We start from the raw sequence: 7,128 nt of genomic DNA on the forward strand, positions 1-7,128 counted from the left end.
ATGCCATCTCACCTAAGATATCATCTATTAACCATTTCAGCTGCCCTTTAAGGTGGGTTGTGGTCCTCTGATGAATACACAAAAATTTTGCTGGATAATCATTGCCCTTTTGGGTCAATTTTTTAAAAGACTTTTCTGCCTCACTGCAGATGACTGGCAAGTACAGAGAACAAAATGTGGGAGGAGTTTCCGGTTCTGCATCATCAATGAAAATTTTCAACCATATGTTACAATTTCAGATTACACTCAAAATGAACCACTCAACATGGTTATTGCCATCTTTGAACCACAAAATGCACTTCTACCCAGATTCTCCTAAATTAGTACTAAGGTTAAAGCAGTAGTCACCAAAATTGTAAATAGTGAAAATTTTAAACATGTATATTGTCAACTCAAAACAACGCTTTTAGAAGCATCAAAAAATAAGTCAAGCTCTAAAAAAGATTGTTTATATTTCCAATTTGCTATTTTACAGAAGAACCAGTTAGAAATGATCAATCAAATATAAATATTTTAAAGGTAACATGGGTTTCTGTAATGATATTGGTGTCAATAAAACAGCTAATTCTATGAAGCAAGAGACACATTTAGCTTATACAGAGGGTACTGGATGTTGTTATGGATTTTGTAATTTGTGTGTTAACTCACACAACATTGTCACCTTTTTCAGTTAAAACATCTCAAAAACTTACACTGGTTCTGAATCACTCCAGATTAATTCACAACTCAAGAAATCGCCATCATTCAAATTCTTTAATGTTCTCTACTGATAAAAATCAATTCACATGTGTTACTCTCACCAGGCATGATATAGGCCCACTAAAAATATGGAAAAATTAAATAAACTGAAACTGTAAGATAGTCATACAGAATGCCTAGCTTTGCAAATATATTATATTCCAATGAATAATATTCAATTTTAATTATTTTAATCTTCACGACCCAGATAATCACGATGGTGTGATCACTCACCTAGAGCCAGACAGCCTGGAATGTGAAGTCAAGTGGGCCTTGGAAAGCATCACTACAAACAAAGCTAGTGGAGGTGATAGAATTCCAGTTGAGCTATTCCAAATCCTGAAAGATGATGCTGTGAGGTGTGCTGCACTCAATATGCCAGCAAATTTGGAAAACTCAACGGTGGCCACAGGACTGGAAAAGGTCAGTTTTCATTCCAATCTCAAAGAAAGGCAATGTCAAAGAATGCTCAAACTACTGCACAATTACACTCATCTCACACGCTAGTAAAGTAATGCTCAAAATTCTCCAAGCCAGGCTTCAGCAATATGTGAACCGTGAACTTCCAGATGTCCAAGTTGGTTTTAGAAAAGGCAGAGGAACCAGAGACCAAATTGCCAACATCTGCTGGATCATGGAAAAAGCAAGAGAGTTCCAGAAAAACATCTATTTCTGCTTTATTGACTATGCCAAAGCCTTTGACTGTGTGGATCACAAGAAACTGTGGGAAATTCTTCAAGAGATGGGAATACCAGACCACCTGACCTGCCTCTTGAGAAATTTGTATGCAGGTCAGGAAGCAACAGTTAGAACTGGACATGGAACAACAGACTGGTTCCAAATAGGAAAAGGAGTACGTCAAGGCTGTATATTGTCACCATGTTTATTTAACTTATATGCAGAGTACATCATGAGAAACGCTGGACTGGAAGAAGCACAAGCTGGAATCAAGATTTCTGGGATAAATATCAATAACCTCAGATATACAGATGACACCACCCTTATGGCAGAAAGTGAAGAGGAACTCAAAAGCCTCTTGATGAAAGTGAAAGTGGAGAGTGAAAAAGTTGGCTTAAAGCTCAACATTCAGAAAACGAAGATCATGGCATCCGGTCCCCTCACTTCATGAGAAATAGATGGGGAAACAGTGGAAACAGTGTCAGACTATTTTTCTGGGTTCCAAAATCACTGCAGATGGTGACTGCAGCCATGAAATTAAAAGACGCTTACTCCTTGGAAGGAAAGTTATGACCAACCTAGATAGCATATTCAAAAGCAGAGACATTACTTTGCCAACAAAGGTCCGTCTAGTCAAGGCTATGGTTTTTCCTGTGGTCATGTATGGATGTGAGAGTTGGACTGTGAAGAAGGCTGAGCGCTGAAGAATTGATGCTTTTGAACTGTGGTACTGGAGAAGACTCTTGAGAGTCCCTTGGACTGCAAGGAGATCCAACCAGTCCATTCTGAAGGAGATCAGCCCTGGGATTTCTTTGGAAGGAATGATGCTAAAGCTGAAACTCCAGTACTTTGGCCACCTTATGAGAAGAGTTGACTCATTGGAAAAAACTCTGATGCTGGGAGGGATTGGGAGCAGGAGGAGAAGGGGAAGACAGAGGATGAGATGGCTGGATGGCATCACTGACTCGATGGACATGAGTCTGAGTGAACTCCAGGAGTTGGTGATGGACAGGGAGGCCTGGCGTGCTGCGATTCATGGGGTCGCAAAGAGTTGGACACGACTGAGGGACTGATCTGATCTGATCTGATCTGAAAGAATTAAAATTATATGAATAAGTTGTAGAGAATTCTGATTTCAAAATTCAACATTTACTAAGAGTTCTAGGAATTTTGTATGGTTGTGTGAAATTCACTCAGTTGGGTCTGAGTCTTTGCTACCCCATGGACTGAATTCTCCAGGCCACAAAACTGAAGTGGGTAGCCTTTCCCTTCTCCAGGGGATCTTCCCAACCCAGGGATTGAACCCAGGTCTCCTGCATTGCAGGCAGATTCTTTACCAGCTGAGACACACAAAGGAAGCCCAAGAATACTGGAGCGGGTAGCCTATCCCTTCTCCAGGGGATATTCTTGACCTAGGAGTCAAACCGGGGTCTCCTGCATTGCAGGCGGATTCTTTACCAACTGAGCTATCAGGTTACCATGTCTATAAAATACGTATTTGGAATATTTTGAGTAAACAGTATCAAAAACAGCTAAGGAACAACTAGCTAATTATTTGCACTCTAGTTTTGTTTTGTTTTCTTTATTTTTTTCTACATTCAAACTGCTTTTTTCACATATGAGAGTGAAAAATGAGAGTGTCAGTTGATAAACTGAGTTAAGGAAAAAAAAAGCTATATTGGTGAAGTATAAAGAGGTAACTAGAAAAACACTGCCAAGACATTCTGGAAACATCAATTCTTGTTTGCCATTTTGGAGGTAAAATCATTAGCTGGAAGCTAGCAAGGAGATCGTTTAGAGTACCCTGTCATTAAAAAAGCTGCCCAAAATTATCAAAGAAAATAATTTCAGCTTATTATGGATTTTTCTGGAAACCTTGCAAGGTTACTGTGGGGCATAAATCACAGGCTGTCTCTATAATGCATGCCAGTGTCCATCTATAACAATCTGCACCATCTCAACAGTTACCATGAGAAAGCAATGTAATTCTACAGTATATTTAAAATATATACATAGGTACTGATATAGTTAGTTCTTCTGTTTAAGGTTTCATTCCTATGCAGTGGTAATATTCAATATAAAACATGACTGCAAATTTGAATGTCTAATGTATGTACATATTTCATATACTGATAGTTTTTTGTGTGTTTTTTTTTTTTTTAATTTCTGGTCCATGACATTTTTGCAGTCAGCCCAAGGCATCCACCTGGAGAATTATGGGAAGACAGGTAATTAGTGTTGCCTGAGCACGAAACACTTGATGCTTTCAAACTGTGGTGCTGGAGTAGACACTTGAGAGTTCCCACAAAGATCAAATCAGTCAATCCTAAAGGAAATCAGCCCTGAATATTCATTGGAAGGACTGATGCTGAAGCTGAAGCTCCAAAACTTTTACCACCTCATGCGAAATGCCAACTCATTTGAAAAGACCCTGATTCTGGGAAAGACTGAGGGCAAGAGAAGAAGAGGGCAGCGGAGGATGAAATGGACAGATAGCGTCACTGATACAATGAACATGAGTCTGAGTAAACTCCAGGAGATAGTGGAGGACAAAGGAGTCTGGCATGCTGCAGTCCATGGGGTCTCAAAGAGTCGGACATGACTTACTAACTGAACAACAACTGTTATAGAGAACATGGTTAAGCTGTAAAGCTTTCTTCACGAGGACCTAAGGAACTTGTATCTAGAGCAGCATTTCTCCTAAGAGTGCTACTAGCATTTTGGGAATGGCAATTCTTTATTGCTTATGGTTAAAAAATATTTAGTGTGTCTAGTTCTTAGGTTCAGTTCAGTTCAGTCACTCAGTCATGTCCGACTCTTTGAGACCCCATGAATTGCAGCACGCCAGGCTCGGTTCTTAGGTAGTAATTGCCAATAACATTCTCCAGTCACTGTGACAGATAAGAACAGCCCCTATGTCCCCAAGACCACATTTCCAAATGTCTGTTTACAGAAGAAGTACTAACACTAATTGAGAACCAATGACTTAGAAGTAGGGGGGTGGGCGGCAGGGAACACAAATAATTATAAAGAGAAAAAAATGGAGGAGGGGAGAAATGGAAACATCACTGGATCAGGGTTCTTGTACCTCCAAAAACACATTGATGACAAATATCTGCAGGTCCTGGAAGGGCACTTAGAAACTTCCAGGAGGTATAGGAAAGCCACAGAATGTGTGTTAACATCTCGCCATTCCTTTTCATGAAAAGCTGCAAGCTCTAGAAGTTGCCCCAGTCACTTCTAACTTGGGGCAGGTGTGGTTACACGGAAGTAATAGTAGAAGATGAGAGAGAGAGAAATGTCAGGTTACAGACAGGTAAAATGTAAACCAACAGTTCCATGAACTACTGAGGAGAGACAGAGATGAGAGGCTTAGAGGGCTGACTGTTTATAAACTGAGGGCAAAGAGAAAGACAAAAAGAGGAGGAGCTGAAGACTAGAAGCGAAGAGCCCAACGGTGGCCTCTAGGCACACACATCCATGTACACCCCAGGAGTCAGTCCAGGAATCCCAGTATTTTCACTACACTTGCACTAATGGTATAAAAGCAACAGATGTGCTTATGTTTTTAGCAAACATCAAAGTGGTGACACCAAACTAGTTGTCATATTCTTCACAAATTTTCAGGAGACAGGTGGGAAACCAGTTTTACTTAACAATATCCTAGATGAGCAATAATGAAAGTTATAAATTTTATTAAAATAGCAATTGTATTCAATCTCATCACTTGGGTACATGTCTTTTTCATGTTTTGTTTGACTAAATGGGAAGTGAACTGAAGCTTTCTGCAGCCTACTTCAGTACCATGCTTTCTTGAGTATAAGCACTTGGGTGATTTGAGTTACAAGCTGAACTAACCCTTTTTCTCTCGTGAATCCTCATGTTTACTTGAAAACCTGACTGATAAACAAACTGGTTATTCAGATGTCTATGAATAATTTCCTAAGAATAAATGAATGGATCCTGCTACTGTCAAGAAAAGCTGACAGTATTTGTTTCAAATGACAAAATATGAGCTTACAAGTGAAAATTAGAATTTCAGAAAGCTTATTTCTACCACCATAAGTTTCATAACTTCCCAATACCTAAAAAAATTTCTGATGAAATTAATAATGATTTTAACAAGGGATTTTTAATGTTGTTTAACTAAATATTCTATTTGGGGAGATATACAAAACTAAGAAACCAGAGGGTTTCTCTGGTGGCATAGATGAAGAAACTGTCTGCAATGCAGGAGACTGGGTTCTATCCCTGGGTCAGGAAGATCCCCTGGAGAAGGAAATGGCAACCCACTCCAGTATTCTTGCCTGGAAAATCTCACGGACAGAGGAGCCTGGTGGTCTACAGTCCATAGGTGGTAAAGAGTCAGACATGACTGAACGATTAACACACACACACACACACACACACACATGAAGCCATCATTTTCCAAATGAACAATGCATGATATAACAGAATCATGAATGGATTAAAAAATCCATTCCAAGGGCAAATTAGCCCAGTGGATTTGAACAAAACTGAATATGAAAAGTTCCCGGGTACAGTTTCAGATTCTACTTTGGCACTCACCTGTCTAGTGTTGTACAGAAGAATATACAAAATTATATGCAAAAGCGATTAAGTGCCCCACTTTTTCCCAGTTACCTATCTGACACTGGATTTTCTTCAACACAAATATCAAATTTCAACAGTTTGAATCCAGATGCATGTGTGAAAAACTGTCTTACTAAGCTAGATATGAAAAATTATAAAACAATATCATTATTCTTGCCAATTATGTTGTTTTAAAAAAATCTCTATTATCAGAAAAATGTGTTCTTTTGTTGACACCTATGGGGCTTGAGACTTATTCTTAAGTGATTAAATAAGTATTTAAAACGTTTTCTGCTTTAATTTTCATATGATAAATGTCAATAGATATAAGCCATATCAACAAGAGATATTTTGGGTTCTCAATAATTTTTAAGAGTGTAAAGGAGTCCCAAACTGCTGCCCTGAAGCATGGATCAACCACCTTCTATGATAGCTATCTTTGAAAACCTGGAACTTTTAAAACAAATATTTCAATAGTGTCCCTTCTGCAGTAATAATGTTAGTGATCCCTACCAATTCACTGGAGAGAGGCCCACTCACTTTGTGACTCTTAATGAGCCAGGGACAGATTCTCATTCAAATCAGCGATGAAAGTAGATCATCATTTCTCCAGCTTGGTTCCAACTGTAGGTGATGTTTGCTTGCCCATATTCACAATATTGAAAGAAGCCACATGCTCTTCTATCAGGGTCTTATTCAAGCACCTATCTGTTCAAGTGTATAAAAATTTACCTTTTATTTTACATTTTGTCAATAAATAAATATTTTTCAAAGATCTTTGTTGCCAGTTGGTGATGTCATTAACACAACAAAAATGAAACAAGCCAAAAATTAACTTCACATAGAGTCTTTTTTAAAACTTATGCTAAAAATATTTGATATTTTCCTATTTATTGAGCATTATCAAATGAAGAAATAATTCTAGTATACTTTATATTAATTTTTTAAATCAGATTTAAATAGCTTTTCTATAGATATATGTGCACACATATTCATCTATAAAACTACCTAGTATTCACCAAGCTTCAATATAAGCAATAATTATCTATTCTTGATTTTTTGATGAGCTTCTGCTACCAAAAGTAAAACATGTACGGCCTAGCACCATTGTAAATATTA

Source organism: Bos indicus x Bos taurus, chromosome 14 (assembly GCF_003369695.1).
Source record: "Bos indicus x Bos taurus breed Angus x Brahman F1 hybrid chromosome 14, Bos_hybrid_MaternalHap_v2.0, whole genome shotgun sequence".
In the NCBI taxonomy this organism is placed as follows: domain Eukaryota; kingdom Metazoa; phylum Chordata; class Mammalia; order Artiodactyla; family Bovidae; genus Bos; species Bos indicus x Bos taurus.